Genomic DNA, 13,383 nt, shown 5'->3' on the forward strand with positions numbered 1-13,383 from the left:
GGAGAGCATTAGACTGAAGATCTATAAGTCCCTGGTTCGATCCCGGGTTTCGGCATGTAAAGTAGCTGTATTTTTGTTACAGAATAGCAATTTACCAGCAGAATCTTTCATTATAAGGTGTTGCTCTACAACATGGGTCTTCAACCTGCGACCCTCCAGCTGCTGTGGAACTACACATCCCAGCATGCCCTGCCTCAGTTTTAGCATACCTTAATAGCAAAACTGTAGCAGGGCATGCTGGGATGTGTAGTTTCACAGCAGCTGGAGGGCCACAGGATGAAGACCCATGCTCTACAAGAACACTTGATGCTCTTTTTTTCCCAACCTAAAACCCCAAATACGACTTCACATCTGTCACAATTAGCCAAAATAGCTCAGTTGGGAGAGCGTTAAGGTGTGTACACACGGTAAGATATTTTCTTCCGATTCTGACTATATAGTCAGAATCGGAAGAAAAGATAGTGCAGATCGCAAGGTGACAGTCACCTTGCGATCCCGATCCGATGCCGATGCGCGGCCCCGCGCGGTCGGCATCGGCAGAAAAAATAGGCTGTGCAGGCAAGTCAATCCTGGCTATCTCTATAGAAGAGATAGTCAGGATTGACATCGCACATAGCCAGCATCGCAAGCACACTCATTATGTGCTTGCGATACTGGCTAAGTGCCGACCCGGCCCCCTGTCGCACGGTGAGAATCGGATAAGTCCGAATCTCACCGTGTGTATGCACCCTAAGACTGAAGATCTAAAGGTCCCTGGTTTGATCCCGGGTTTCGGCATATTTAGCTGCTGTTTTTTTTGTTACAGAATAGCAATTTAGCAGCAGAAAATGCCGTGTTCAGGTTCTGGTCTTCAAGAACATTTCATGTTATTACAGTTTGCATTATTATTAGCCCCAATAAAAGAATTTCTTATTAGTAGAGCTTGGCGAAATAGCTCAGTTGTGACAACATTAGACTGAAGATCTAAGGGTGTCTTGTTCAATCCTGGGGTTTAGCATGGTTGGGTGTTTGCTTTTGCTACTGAATAGCAATTTAGCAGCAAAAACTGTTGTGTTCAGGTTTTGATCTTGAAAAGCATTTTATGTTATTTCAGTTTGCAAAATCTTTAGCTCCTAAAAAAAGACATTCTTATCAGTATAGCTTGCCAAAATAGCTCAGTTGTGAGAGCAATAGACTGAAGACCTTAAAATCCCTAGTACGATCGTGGGTTTCCACATGTTTGGGTGTTTGCAGTTTGTTACTGAGTAGCAATTCAGCAAAAAGAAATTTAGCAGCAGAAACTTTCATTTTCAGGTTTCGCCCTCTAGGAAAATTGATGTTCTTTCAGTTTGCCTTATCTTAAACACCAAAAAAGACTTTCTAAACGTCAGACTTACACGCAATAGCTCTTTTGTGAGAGCATTAAACTGAAGATCTAAAGGTCCTGGGTTCGATCCCAGGATTCGGCATATTTAGTTGCGGTATTTTTGTTACAGAATAGCAATTTACCAGCAGAATCTTTCATTATCAGGTGTTGTTCATCAAGAACACTTAATGCTCTTTTTTTTCCTAGCCTAAAACCCCAAATACGGCTTGACATCTTTCACAATTAGCTGAAATAGCTCAGTTGGGAGAGCGTTAGACTGAAGATCTAAAGGTCCCTGGTTCGATCCCGGGTTTCGGCATATTTAGTTGCTGTTTTTTTTGTTACAGAATAGCAATTTAGCAGCAGAAACTGCCGTGTTCAGGTTCCTGTCTTCAAGATCATTTCATGTTAAAACAGTTTGCATTATTATTAGCCCCAATGAAAGAATTTCTTATTAGTAGAGCTTGGCGAAATAGCTCAGTTGTGAGAACATTAGACTGAAGATCTAAGGGTGTCTTGTTCAATCCTGGGGTTTAGCATGGTTGGGTGTTTGCTTTTGCTACTGAATAGCAATTTAGCAGCAAAAACTGTTGTTTTCAGTTTTTGATCTTGAAAAACATTTTATGTTATTTCAGTTTGCAAAATCTTTAGCTCCAAAAAAAGACTTTCTTATCAGTATAGCTTGCCAAAATAGCTCAGTTGTGAGAGCAATAGACTGAAGACCTTAAAATCCCTAGTACGATCGTGGGTTTCCACATGTTTGGGTGTTTGCATTTTGTTACTGAGTAGCAATTCAGCAAAAAGAAATTTAGCAGCAGAAACGTTTATTTTCAGGTTTCGCCCTCTAGGACACTTGATGTTCTTTCAGTTTGCCTTATCTTAAACACCAAAAAAGACTTTCCAAATGTCAGACGTAGCTGCAATAGCTCATTTGGGAGGGCATTAGACTGAAGATCTACAAGTCCCTGGTTCGATCCCGGGTTTCGGCATGTTTAGTAGCTGTATTTTTGTTACAGAATAGCAATTTACCAGCAGAATCTTTCATTATAAGGTGTTGCTCTACAAGAACACTTGATGCTCTTTTTTTCCCAACCTAAAACCCCAAATACGACTTCACATCTGTCACAATTAGCCAAAATAGCTCAGTTGGGAGAGCGTTAGACTGAAGATCTAAAGGTCCCTGGTTCGATCCCGGGTTTCGGCATATTTAGCTGCTGTTTTTTTTTTTTACAGAATAGCAATTTAGCAGCAGAAACTGCCGTGTTCAGGTTCTGGTCTTCAAGAACATTTCATGTTATTACAGTTTGCATTATTATTAGCCCCAATAAAAGAATTTCTTATTAGTAGAGCTTGGCGAAATAGGTCAGTTGTGACAACATTAGACTGAAGATCTAAGGGTGTCTTGTTCAATCCTGGGGTTTAGCATGGTTGGGTGTTTGCTTTTGCTACTGAATAGCAATTTAGCAGCAAAAACTGTTGTGTTCAGGTTTTGATCTTGAAAAGCATTTTATGTTATTTCAGTTTGCAAAATCTTTAGCTCCTAAAAAAAGACATTCTTATCAGTATAGCTTGCCAAAATAGCTCAGTTGTGAGAGCAATAGACTGAAGACCTTAAAATCCCTAGTACGATCGTGGGTTTCCACATGTTTGGGTGTTTGCAGTTTGTTACTGAGTAGCAAGTCAGCAAAAAGAAATTTAGCAGCAGAAACTTTCATTTTCAGGTTTCGCCCTCTAGGACACTTGATGTTCTTTCAGTTTGCCTTATCTTAAACACCAAAAAAGACTTTCTAAACGTCAGACTTACACGCAATAGCTCTTTTGTGAGAGCATTAAACTGAAGATCTAAAGCTCCTGGGTTCGATACCAGGATTCGGCATGTTTAGTTGCTGTATTTTTGTTACAGAATAGCAATTTACCAGCAGAATCTTTCATTATCAGGTGCTGTTCATCAAGAACACTTAATGCTCTTTTTTTTCCCAGCCTAAAACCCCAAATACGGCTTGACATCTTTCACAATTAGCCGAAATAGCTCAGTTGGGAGAGTGTTAGACTGAAGATCTAAAGGTCCCTGGTTCGATCCCGGGTTTCCGCATATTTAGTTGCTGTTTTTTTGTTACAGAATAGCAATTTAGCAGCAGAAACTGCCGTGTTCAGGTTCCTGTCTTCAAGTTCATTTCATGTTATTACAGTTTGCATTATTATTAGCCCCAATAAAAGAATTTCTTATTAGTAGAGCTTGACGAAATAGCTCAGTTGTGAGAACATTAGACTGAAGATCTAAGGGTGTCTTGTTCAATCCTGGGGTTTAGCATGGTTGGGTGTTTGCTTTTGCTACTGAATAGCAATTTAGCAGCAAAAACTGTTGTTTTCAGTTTTTGATCTTGAAAAACATTTTATGTTATTTCAGTTTGCAAAATCTTTAGCTCCAAAAAAAGACATTCTTATCAGTATAGCTTGCCAAAATAGCTCAGTTGTGAGAGCAATAGACTGAAGACCTTAAAATCCCTAGTACGATCGTGGGTTTCCACGTGTTTGGGTGTTTGCATTTTGTTACTGAGTAGCAATTCAGCAAAAAGAAATTTAGCAGCAGAAACGTTTATTTTCAGGTTTCGCCCTCTAGGACACTTGATGTTCTTTCAGTTTACCTTATCTTAAACACCAAAAAAGACTTTCCAAATGTCAGACGTAGCTGCAATAGCTCATTTGGGAGAGCATTAGACTGAAGATCTATAAGTCCCTGGTTCAATCCCGGGTTTCGGCATGTTTAGTAGCTGTATTTTTGTTACAGAATAGCAATTTACCAGCAGAATCTTTCATTATAAGGTGTTGCTCTTCAAGAACACTTGATGCGCTTTTTTTCCCAACCTAAAACCCCAAATACGACTTCACATCTGTCACAATTAGCCGAAATAGCTCAGTTGGGAGAGCGTTAGACTGAAGATCTAAAGGTCCATGGTTCGATCCTGGGTTTCAGCATATTTAGTTGCTGTTTTTTTGTTACAGAATAGCAATTTAGCAGCAGAAACTGCCGTGTTCAGGTTCTGGTCTTCAAGATCATTTCATGTTATTACAGTTTGCATTATTATTAGCCCCAATAAAAGAATTTCTTATTAGTAGAGCTTGGCGAAATAGCTTAGTTGTGAGAACATTAGACTGAAGATCTAAGGGTGTCTTGTTCAATCCTGGGGTTTAGCATGGTTGGGTGTTTGCTTTTGCTACTGAATAGCAATTTAGCAGCAAAAACTGTTGTTTTCAGTTTTTGATCTTGAAAAACATTTTATGTTATTTCAGTTTGCAAAATCTTTAGCTCCAAAAAAAGACATTCTTATCAGTATAGCTTGCCAAAATAGCTCAGTTGTGAGAGCAATAGACTGAAGACCTTAAAATCCCTAGTACGATCGTTTGTTTCCACATGTTTGGGTGTTTGCATTTTGTTACTGAGTAGCAATTCAGCAAAAAGAAATTTAGCAGCAGAAACGTTTATTTTCAGGTTTCGCCCTCTAGGACACTTGATGTTCTTTCAGTTTGCCTTATCTTAAACACCAAAAAAGACTTTCCAAATGTCAGACGTAGCTGCAATAGCTCATTTGGGAGAGCATTAGACTGAAGATCTATAAGTCCCTGGTTCGATCCCGGGTTTCGGGCATGTTTAGTAGCTGTATTTTTGTTACAGAATAGCAATTTACCAGCAGAATCTTTCATTATAAGGTGTTGCTCTTCAAGAACACTTGATGCTCTTTTTTTCCCAACCTAAAACCCCAAATACGACTTCACATCGGTCACAATTAGCCGAAATAGCTCAGTTGGGAAAGCGTTAGACTGAAAATCTAAAGGTCCCTGGTTCGATCCTGGGTTTCGGCATATTTAGTTGCTGTTTTTTTTGTTACAGAATAGCAATTTAACAGCAGAAACTGCCGTGTTCAGGTTCTGGTCTTCAAGAACATTTCATGTTATTACAGTTTGCATTATTATTAGCCCCAATAAAAGAATTTCTTATTAGTAGAGCTTGGCGAAATAGCTCAGTTGTGACAACATTAGACTGAAGATCTAAGGGTGTCTTGTTCAATCCTGGGGTTTAGCATGGTTGGGTGTTTGCTTTTGCTACTGAATAGCAATTTAGCAGCAAAAACTGTTGTTTTCAGTTTTTGATCTTGAAAAACATTTTATGTTATTTCAGTTTGCAAAATCTTTAGCTCCAAAAAAAGACATTCTTATCAGTATAGCTTGCCAAAATAGCTCAGTTGTGAGAGCAATAGACTGAAGACCTTAAAATCCCTAGTACGATCGTGGGTTTCCACATGTTTGGGTGTTTGCATTTTGTTACTGAGTAGCAATTCAGCAAAAAGAAATTTAGCAGCAGAAACGTTTATTTTCAGGTTTCGCCCTCTAGGACACTTGATGTTCTTTCAGTTTGCCTTATCTTAAGCACCAAAAAAGACTTTCCAAATGTCAGACGTAGCTGCAATAGCACATTTGGGAGAGCATTAGACTGAAGATCTATAAGTCCCTGGTTCGATCCCGGGTTTCGGCATGTTTAGTAGCTGTATTTTTGTTACAGAATAGCAATTTACCAGCAGAATCTTTCATTATAAGGTGTTGCTCTTCAAGAACACTTGATGCTCTTTTTTTCCCAACCTAAAACCCCAAATACGACTTCACATCTGTCACAATTAGCCGAAATAGCTCAGTTGGGAGAGCGTTGTACTGAAGATCTGAAGGTCCCTGGTTCGATCCCGGGTTTCGGCATATTTAGTTGCTGTTTTTTTTGTTACAGAATAGCAATTTAGCAGCAGAAACTGCCGTGTTCAGGTTCTGGTCTTCAAGATCATTTCATGTTATTACAGTTTGCATTATTATTAGCCCCAAAAAAAGAATTTCTTATTAGTAGAGCTTGGCGAAATAGCTCAGTTGTGACAACATTAGACTGAAGATCTAAGGGTGTCTTGTTCAATCCTGGGGTTTAGCATGGTTGGGTGTTTGCTTTTGCTACTGAATAGCAATTTAGCAGGAAAAACTGTTGTTTTCAGTTTTTGATCTTGAAAAACATTTTATGTTATTTCAGTTTGCAAAATCTTTAGCTCCAAAAAAAGACATTCTTATCAGTATAGCTTGCCAAAATAGCTCAGTTGTGAGAGCAATAGACTGAAGACCTTAAAATCCCTAGTACGATCGTGGGTTTCCACATGTTTGGGTGTTTGCATTTTGATACTGAGTAGCAATTCAGCAAAAAGAAATTTAGCAGCAGAAACATTTATTTTCAGGTTTCGCCCTCTAGGACACTTGATGTTCTTTCAGTTTGCCTTATCTTAAACACCAAAAAAGACTTTCTAAACGTCAGACTTACACGCAATAGCTCTTTTGTGAGAGCATTAAACTGAAGATCTAAAGCTCCTGGGTTCGATCCCTGGTTTCGGCATGTTTAGTAGCTGTATTTTTGTTACAGAATAGCAATTTACCAGCAGAATCTATCATTATCAGGTGTTGTTCATCAAGAACACTTAATGCTCTTTTTTTTCCCAGCCTAAAACCCCAAATACGGCTTGACATCTTTCACAATTAGCCGAAATAGCTCAGTTGGGAGAGCGTTAGACTGAAGATTTAAAGGTCCCTGGTTCGATCCCGGGTTTCGGCATATTTAGTTGCTGTTTTTTTGTTACAGAATAGCAATTTAGCAGCAGAAACTGCCGTGTTCAGGTTCTGGTCTTCAAGATCATTTCATGTTATTACAGTTTGCATTATTATTAGCCCCAATAAAAGAATTTCTTATTAGTAGAGCTTGGCGAAATTGCTCAGTTGTGACAACATTAGACTGAAGATCTAAGGGTGTCTTGTTCAATCCTGGGGTTTAGCATGGTTGGGTGTTTGCTTTTGCTACTGAATAGCAATTTAGCAGCAAAAACTGTTTTTTCAGTTTTTGATCTTGAAAAACATTTTATGTTATTTCAGTTTGCAAAATCTTTAGCTCCAAAAAAAGACATTCTTATCAGTATAGCTTGCCAAAATAGCTCAGTTGTGAGAGCAATAGACTGAAGACCTTAAAATCCCTAGTACGATCGTGGGTTTCCACATGTTTGGGTGTTTGCATTTTGTTACTGAGTAGCAATTCAGCAAAAAGAAATTTAGCAGCAGAAACGTTTATTTTTAGGTTTCGCCCTCTAGGACACTTGATGTTCTTTCAGTTTGCCTTATCTTAAACACCAAAAAAGACTTTCCAAATGTCAGACGTAGCTGCAATAGCTCATTTGGGAGAGCATTTGACTGAAGATCTATAAGTCCCTGGTTCGATCCTGGGTTTCGGCATGTTTAGTAGCTGTATTTTTGTTACAGAATAGCAATTTACCAGCAGAATCTTTCATTATAAGGTGTTGCTCTTCAAGAACACTTGATGCTCTTTTTTTCCCAACCTAAAACCCCAAATACGACTTCACATCTGTCACAATTAGCCGAAATAGCTCAGTTGGGAGAGCGTTAGACTGAAGATCTAAAGGTCCCTGGTTCGATCCTGGGTTTCGGCATATTTAGTTGCTGTTTTTTTTGTTACAGAATAGCAATTTAACAGCAGAAACTGCCGTGTTCAGGTTCTGGTCTTCAAGAACATTTCATGTTATTACAGTTTGCATTATTATTAGCCCCAATAAAATAATTTCTTATTAGTAGAGCTTGGCGAAATAGCTCAGTTGTGACAACATTAGACTGAAGATCTAAGGGTGTCTTGTTCAATCCTGGGGTTTAGCATGGTTGGGTGTTAGCTTTTGCTACTGAATAGCAATTTAGCAGCAAAAACTGTTGTTTTCAGTTTTTGATCTTGAAAAACATTTTATGTTATTTCAGTTTGCAAAATCTTTAGCTCCAAAAAAAGACATTCTTATCAGTATAGCTTGCCAAAATAGCTCAGTTGTGAGAGCAATAGACTGAAGACCTTAAAATCCCTAGTACGATTGTGGGTTTCCACATGTTTGGGTGTTTGCATTTTGTTACTGAGTAGCAATTCAGCAAAAAGAAATTTAGCAGCAGAAACGTTTATTTTCAGGTTTCGCCCTCTAGGACACTTGATGTTCTTTCAGTTTGCCTTATCTTAAACACCAAAAAAGACTTTCCAAATGTCAGACGTAGCTGCAATAGCTCATTTGGGAGAGCATTAGACTGAAGATCTATAAGTCCCTGGTTCGATCCCGGGTTTCGGCATGTTTAGTAGCTGTATTTTTGTTACAGAATAGCAATTTACCAGCAGAATCTTTTATTATCAGGTGTTGCTCTTCAAGAACACTTGATGCTCTTTTTTTCCCAACCTAAAACCCCAAATACGACTTCACATCTGTCACAATTAGCCGAAATAGCTCAGTTGGGAGAGCGTTAGACTGAAGATCTAAAGGTCCCTGGTTCGGTTTCTTCATATTTAGTTGCTGTTTTTTTTGTTACAGAATAGCAATTTAGCAGCAGAAACTGCAGTGTTCAGGTTCTGGTCTTCAAGAACATTTCATGTTATTACAGTTTGCATTATTATTAGCCCCAATAAAATAATTTCTTATTAGTAGAGCTTGGCGAAATAGCTCAGTTGTGACAACATTAGACTGAAGATCTAAGGGTGTCTTGTTCAATCCTGGGGTTTAGCATGGTTGGGTGTTTGCTTTTGCTACTGAATAGCAATTTAGCAGCAAAAACTGTTGTGTTCAGGTTTTGATCTTGAAAAGCATTTTATGTTATTTCAGTTTGCAAAATCTTTAGCTCCTAAAAAAAGACATTCTTATCAGTATAGCTTGCCAAAATAGCTCAGTTGTGAGAGCAATAGACTGAAGACCTTAAAATCCCTAGTACGATCGTAGGTTTCCACATGTTTTGGTGTTTGCAGTTTGTTACTGAGTAGCAAGTCAGCAAAAAGAAATTTAGCAGCAGAAACTTTCATTTTCAGGTTTCGCCCTCTAGGACACTTGATGTTCTTTCAGTTTGCCTTATCTTAAACACCAAAAAAGACTTTCTAAACGTCAGACTTACACGCAATAGCTCTTTTGTGAGAGCATTAAACTGAAGATCTAAAGCTCCTGGGTTCGATCCCAGGATTCGGCATGTTTAGTTGCTGTATTTTTGTTACAGAATAGCAATTTACCAGCAGAATCTTTCATTATCAGGTGTTGTTCATCAAGAACACTTAATGCTCTTTTTTTCCCCAGCCTAAAACCCCAAATACAGCTTGACATCTTTCACAATTAGCCGAAATAGCTCAGTTGGGAGAGCGTTAGACTGAAGATCTAAAGGTTCCTGGTTCGATCCCGGGTTTCGGCATATTTAGTTGCTGTTTTTTTGTTACAGAATAGCAATTTAGCAGCAGAAACTGCCGTGTTCAGGTTCTGGTCTTCAAGATCATTTCATGTTATTACAGTTTGCATTATTATTAGCCCCAATAAAAGAATTTCTTATTAGTAGAGCTTGGCGAAATAGCTCAGTTGTGACAACATTAGACTGAAGATCTAAGGGTGTCTTGTTCAATCCTGGGGTTTAGCATGGTTGGGTGTTTGCTTTTGCTACTGAATAGCAATTTAGCAGCAAAAACTGTTGTTTTCAGTTTTTGATCTTGAAAAACATTTTATGTTATTTCAGTTTGCAAAATCTTTAGCTCCAAAAAAAGACATTCTTATCAGTATAGCTTGCCAAAATAGCTCAGTTGTGAGAGCAATAGACTGAAGACCTTAAAATCCCTAGTACGATCGTGGGTTTCCACATGTTTGGGTGTTTGCATTTTGTTACTGAGTAGCAATTCGGCAAAAAGAAATTTAGCAGCAGAAACGTTTATTTTCAGGTTTCGCCCTCTAGGACACTTGATGTTCTTTCAGTTTGCCTTATCTTAAACACCAAAAAAGACTTTCCAGATGTCAGACGTAGCTGCAATAGCTCATTTGGGAGAGCATTAGACTGAAGATCTATAAGTCCCTGGTTCGATCCCGGGTTTCGGCATGTTTAGTAGCTGTATTTTTGTTACAGAATAGCAATTTACCAGCAGAATCTTTTATTATCAGGTGTTGCTCTTCAAGAACACTTGATGCTCTTTTTTTTCCCAACCTAAAACCCCAAATACGACTTCACTTCTGTCACAATTAGCCGAAATAGCTCAGTTGGGAGAGCGTTAGACTGAAGATCTAAAGGTCCCTGGTTCGATCCCGGGTTTCGGCATATTTAGTTGCTGTTTTTTTTGTTACAGAATAGCAATTTAGCAGCAGAAACTGCCGTGTTCAGGTTCTGGTCTTCTTTCAGTTTGCCTTATCTTAAACACCAAAAAAGACTTTCTAAACGTCAGACTTACAAACAATAGCTCTTTTGTGAGAGCATTAAACTGAAGATCTAAAGCTCCTGGGTTCGATCCCAGGATTCGGCATGTTTAGTTGCTGTATTTTTGTTACAGAATAGCAATTTACCAGCAGAATCTTTCATTATCAGGTGTTGTTCATCAAGAACACTTAATGCTCTTTTTTTCCCCAGCCTAAAACCCCAAATACGGCTTCTCATTTTTCACAATTAGCCGAAATAGCTCAGTTGGTAGAGCGTTAGACTAAAGATCTACAGGTCCCTGGTTCGATCCTGGGTTTCTGCATATTTAGTTGCTGTTTTTTTGTTACAGAATAGCAATTTAGCAGCAGAAACTGCCGTGTTCAGGTTCTGGTCTTCAAGTTCATTTCATGTTATTACAGTTTGCATTATTATTAGCCCCAATAAAAGAATTTCTTATTAGTAGAGCTTGGCGAAATAGCTCAGTTGTGAGAACATTAGACTGAAGATCTAAGGGTGTCTTGTTCAATCCTGGGGTTTAGCATGGTTGGGTGTTTGCTTTTGCTACTGAATAGCAATTTAGCAGCAAAAACTGTTGTTTTCAGTTTTTGATCTTGAAAAACATTTTATGTTATTTCAGTTTGCAAAATCTTTAGCTCCAAAAAAAGACATTCTTATCAGTATAGCTTGCCAAAATAGCTCAGTTGTGAGAGCAATAGACTGAAGACCTTAAAATCCCTAGTACGATCGTGGGTTTCCACATGTTTGGGTGTTTGCATTTTGTTACTGAGTAGCAATTCGGCAAAAAGAAATTTAGCAGCAGAAACGTTTATTTTCAGGTTTCGCCCTCTAGGACACTTGATGTTCTTTCAGTTTGCCTTATCTTAAACACCAAAAAAGACTTTCCAGATGTCAGACGTAGCTGCAATAGCTCATTTGGGAGAGCATTAGACTGAAGATCTATAAGTCCCTGGTTCGATCCCGGGTTTCGGCATGTTTAGTAGCTGTATTTTTGTTACAGAATAGCAATTTACCAGCAGAATCTTTCATTATAAGGTGTTGCTCTTCAAGAACACTTGATGGTCTTTTTTTCCCAACCTAAAACCCCAAATACGACTTCACATCTGTCACAATTAGCCGAAATAGCTCAGTTGGGAGAGCGTTAGACTGAAGATCTAAAGGTCCCTGGTTCGATCCCGGGTTTCGGCATATTTAGTTGCTGTTTTTTTTGTTACAGAATAGCAATTTAACAGCAGAAACTGCCGTGTTCAGGTTCTGGTCTTCAAGAACATTTCATGTTATTACAGTTTGCATTATTATTAGCCCCAATAAAATAATTTCTTATTAGTAGAGCTTGGCGAAATAGCTCAGTTGTGACAACATTAGACTGAAGATCTAAGGGTGTCTTGTTCAATCCTGGGGTTTAGCATGGTTGGGTGTTTGCTTTTGCTACTGAATAGCAATTTAGCAGCAAAAACTGTTGTTTTCAGTTTTTGATCTTGAAAAACATTTTATGTTATTTCAGTTTGCAAAATCTTTAGCTCCAAAAAAAGACATTCTTATCAGTATAGCTTGCCAAAATAGCTCAGTTGTGAGAGCAATAGACTGAAGACCTTAAAATCCCTAGTACGATCGTGGGTTTCCACATGTTTGGGTGTTTGCATTTTGTTACTGAGTAGCAATTCGGCAAAAAGAAATTTAGCAGCAGAAACGTTTATTTTCAGGTTTCGCCCTCTAGGACACTTGATGTTCTTTCAGTTTGCCTTATCTTAAACACCAAAAAAGACTTTCCAGATGTCAGACGTAGCTGCAATAGCTCATTTGGGAGAGCATTAGACTGAAGATCTATAAGTCCCTGGTTCGATCCCGGGTTTCGGCATGTTTAGTAGCTGTATTTTTGTTACAGAATAGCAATTTACCAGCAGAATCTTTTATTATCAGGTGTTGCTCTTCAAGAACACTTGATGCTCTTTTTTTTCCCAACCTAAAACCCCAAATACGACTTCACTTCTGTCACAATTAGCCGAAATAGCTCAGTTGGGAGAGCGTTAGACTGAAGATCTAAAGGTCCCTGGTTCGATCCCGGGTTTCGGCATATTTAGTTGCTGTTTTTTTTGTTACAGAATAGCAATTTAGCAGCAGAAACTGCCGTGTTCAGGTTCTGGTCTTCTTTCAGTTTGCCTTATCTTAAACACCAAAAAAGACTTTCTAAACGTCAGACTTACAAACAATAGCTCTTTTGTGAGAGCATTAAACTGAAGATCTAAAGCTCCTGGGTTCGATCCCAGGATTCGGCATGTTTAGTTGCTGTATTTTTGTTACAGAATAGCAATTTACCAGCAGAATCTTTCATTATCAGGTGTTGTTCATCAAGAACACTTAATGCTCTTTTTTTCCCCAGCCTAAAACCCCAAATACGGCTTCTCATTTTTCACAATTAGCCGAAATAGCTCAGTTGGTAGAGCGTTAGACTAAAGATCTACAGGTCCCTGGTTCGATCCTGGGTTTCTGCATATTTAGTTGCTGTTTTTTTGTTACAGAATAGCAATTTAGCAGCAGAAACTGCCGTGTTCAGGTTCTGGTCTTCAAGTTCATTTCATGTTATTACAGTTTGCATTATTATTAGCCCCAATAAAAGAATTTCTTATTAGTAGAGCTTGGCGAAATAGCTCAGTTGTGAGAACATTAGACTGAAGATCTAAGGGTGTCTTGTTCAATCCTGGGGTTTAGCATGGTTGGGTGTTTGCTTTTGCTACTGAATAGCAATTTAGCAGCAAAAA

General features: G+C 38.5%; 18 non-coding genes across 18 annotated transcripts; all 18 read left to right on the forward strand.

The window, feature by feature from the left end:
• The first annotated feature begins 1,591 nt into the window (after nt 1–1,591).
• TRNAF-GAA (transfer RNA phenylalanine (anticodon GAA)) lies at nt 1,592–1,664 on the forward strand. Its single transcript has one exon. It is a non-coding gene; the product is annotated as a tRNA-Phe (tRNA).
• An 812-nt stretch (nt 1,665–2,476) lies between these two features.
• On the forward strand, nt 2,477–2,549 carry TRNAF-GAA (transfer RNA phenylalanine (anticodon GAA)). Its single transcript has one exon. It is a non-coding gene; the product is annotated as a tRNA-Phe (tRNA).
• An 815-nt stretch (nt 2,550–3,364) lies between these two features.
• On the forward strand, nt 3,365–3,437 carry TRNAF-GAA (transfer RNA phenylalanine (anticodon GAA)). The gene has a single exon. It is a non-coding gene; the product is annotated as a tRNA-Phe (tRNA).
• An 811-nt stretch (nt 3,438–4,248) lies between these two features.
• TRNAF-GAA (transfer RNA phenylalanine (anticodon GAA)) lies at nt 4,249–4,321 on the forward strand. Its single transcript has one exon. It is a non-coding gene; the product is annotated as a tRNA-Phe (tRNA).
• Nucleotides 4,322–5,133: 812 nt separating this feature from the next.
• On the forward strand, nt 5,134–5,206 carry TRNAF-GAA (transfer RNA phenylalanine (anticodon GAA)). Its single transcript has one exon. It is a non-coding gene; the product is annotated as a tRNA-Phe (tRNA).
• An 812-nt stretch (nt 5,207–6,018) lies between these two features.
• On the forward strand, nt 6,019–6,091 carry TRNAF-GAA (transfer RNA phenylalanine (anticodon GAA)). Its single transcript has one exon. It is a non-coding gene; the product is annotated as a tRNA-Phe (tRNA).
• Nucleotides 6,092–6,904: 813 nt separating this feature from the next.
• Nucleotides 6,905–6,977, forward strand: TRNAF-GAA (transfer RNA phenylalanine (anticodon GAA)). The gene has a single exon. It is a non-coding gene; the product is annotated as a tRNA-Phe (tRNA).
• Nucleotides 6,978–7,787: 810 nt separating this feature from the next.
• TRNAF-GAA (transfer RNA phenylalanine (anticodon GAA)) lies at nt 7,788–7,860 on the forward strand. The gene has a single exon. It is a non-coding gene; the product is annotated as a tRNA-Phe (tRNA).
• A 597-nt stretch (nt 7,861–8,457) lies between these two features.
• Nucleotides 8,458–8,530, forward strand: TRNAF-GAA (transfer RNA phenylalanine (anticodon GAA)). The gene has a single exon. It is a non-coding gene; the product is annotated as a tRNA-Phe (tRNA).
• A 1,022-nt stretch (nt 8,531–9,552) lies between these two features.
• On the forward strand, nt 9,553–9,625 carry TRNAF-GAA (transfer RNA phenylalanine (anticodon GAA)). Its single transcript has one exon. It is a non-coding gene; the product is annotated as a tRNA-Phe (tRNA).
• Nucleotides 9,626–10,221: 596 nt separating this feature from the next.
• On the forward strand, nt 10,222–10,294 carry TRNAF-GAA (transfer RNA phenylalanine (anticodon GAA)). Its single transcript has one exon. It is a non-coding gene; the product is annotated as a tRNA-Phe (tRNA).
• A 143-nt stretch (nt 10,295–10,437) lies between these two features.
• Nucleotides 10,438–10,510, forward strand: TRNAF-GAA (transfer RNA phenylalanine (anticodon GAA)). Its single transcript has one exon. It is a non-coding gene; the product is annotated as a tRNA-Phe (tRNA).
• Nucleotides 10,511–10,855: 345 nt separating this feature from the next.
• On the forward strand, nt 10,856–10,928 carry TRNAF-AAA (transfer RNA phenylalanine (anticodon AAA)). Its single transcript has one exon. It is a non-coding gene; the product is annotated as a tRNA-Phe (tRNA).
• Nucleotides 10,929–11,524: 596 nt separating this feature from the next.
• On the forward strand, nt 11,525–11,597 carry TRNAF-GAA (transfer RNA phenylalanine (anticodon GAA)). Its single transcript has one exon. It is a non-coding gene; the product is annotated as a tRNA-Phe (tRNA).
• Nucleotides 11,598–11,739: 142 nt separating this feature from the next.
• On the forward strand, nt 11,740–11,812 carry TRNAF-GAA (transfer RNA phenylalanine (anticodon GAA)). Its single transcript has one exon. It is a non-coding gene; the product is annotated as a tRNA-Phe (tRNA).
• A 597-nt stretch (nt 11,813–12,409) lies between these two features.
• Nucleotides 12,410–12,482, forward strand: TRNAF-GAA (transfer RNA phenylalanine (anticodon GAA)). The gene has a single exon. It is a non-coding gene; the product is annotated as a tRNA-Phe (tRNA).
• A 143-nt stretch (nt 12,483–12,625) lies between these two features.
• TRNAF-GAA (transfer RNA phenylalanine (anticodon GAA)) lies at nt 12,626–12,698 on the forward strand. The gene has a single exon. It is a non-coding gene; the product is annotated as a tRNA-Phe (tRNA).
• A 345-nt stretch (nt 12,699–13,043) lies between these two features.
• On the forward strand, nt 13,044–13,116 carry TRNAF-AAA (transfer RNA phenylalanine (anticodon AAA)). Its single transcript has one exon. It is a non-coding gene; the product is annotated as a tRNA-Phe (tRNA).
• Nucleotides 13,117–13,383: the final 267 nt, after the last annotated feature.

This window comes from Pseudophryne corroboree, unplaced genomic scaffold (genome assembly GCF_028390025.1).
Source record: "Pseudophryne corroboree isolate aPseCor3 unplaced genomic scaffold, aPseCor3.hap2 scaffold_2229, whole genome shotgun sequence".
In the NCBI taxonomy this organism is placed as follows: Eukaryota; Metazoa; Chordata; class Amphibia; order Anura; family Myobatrachidae; genus Pseudophryne; species Pseudophryne corroboree.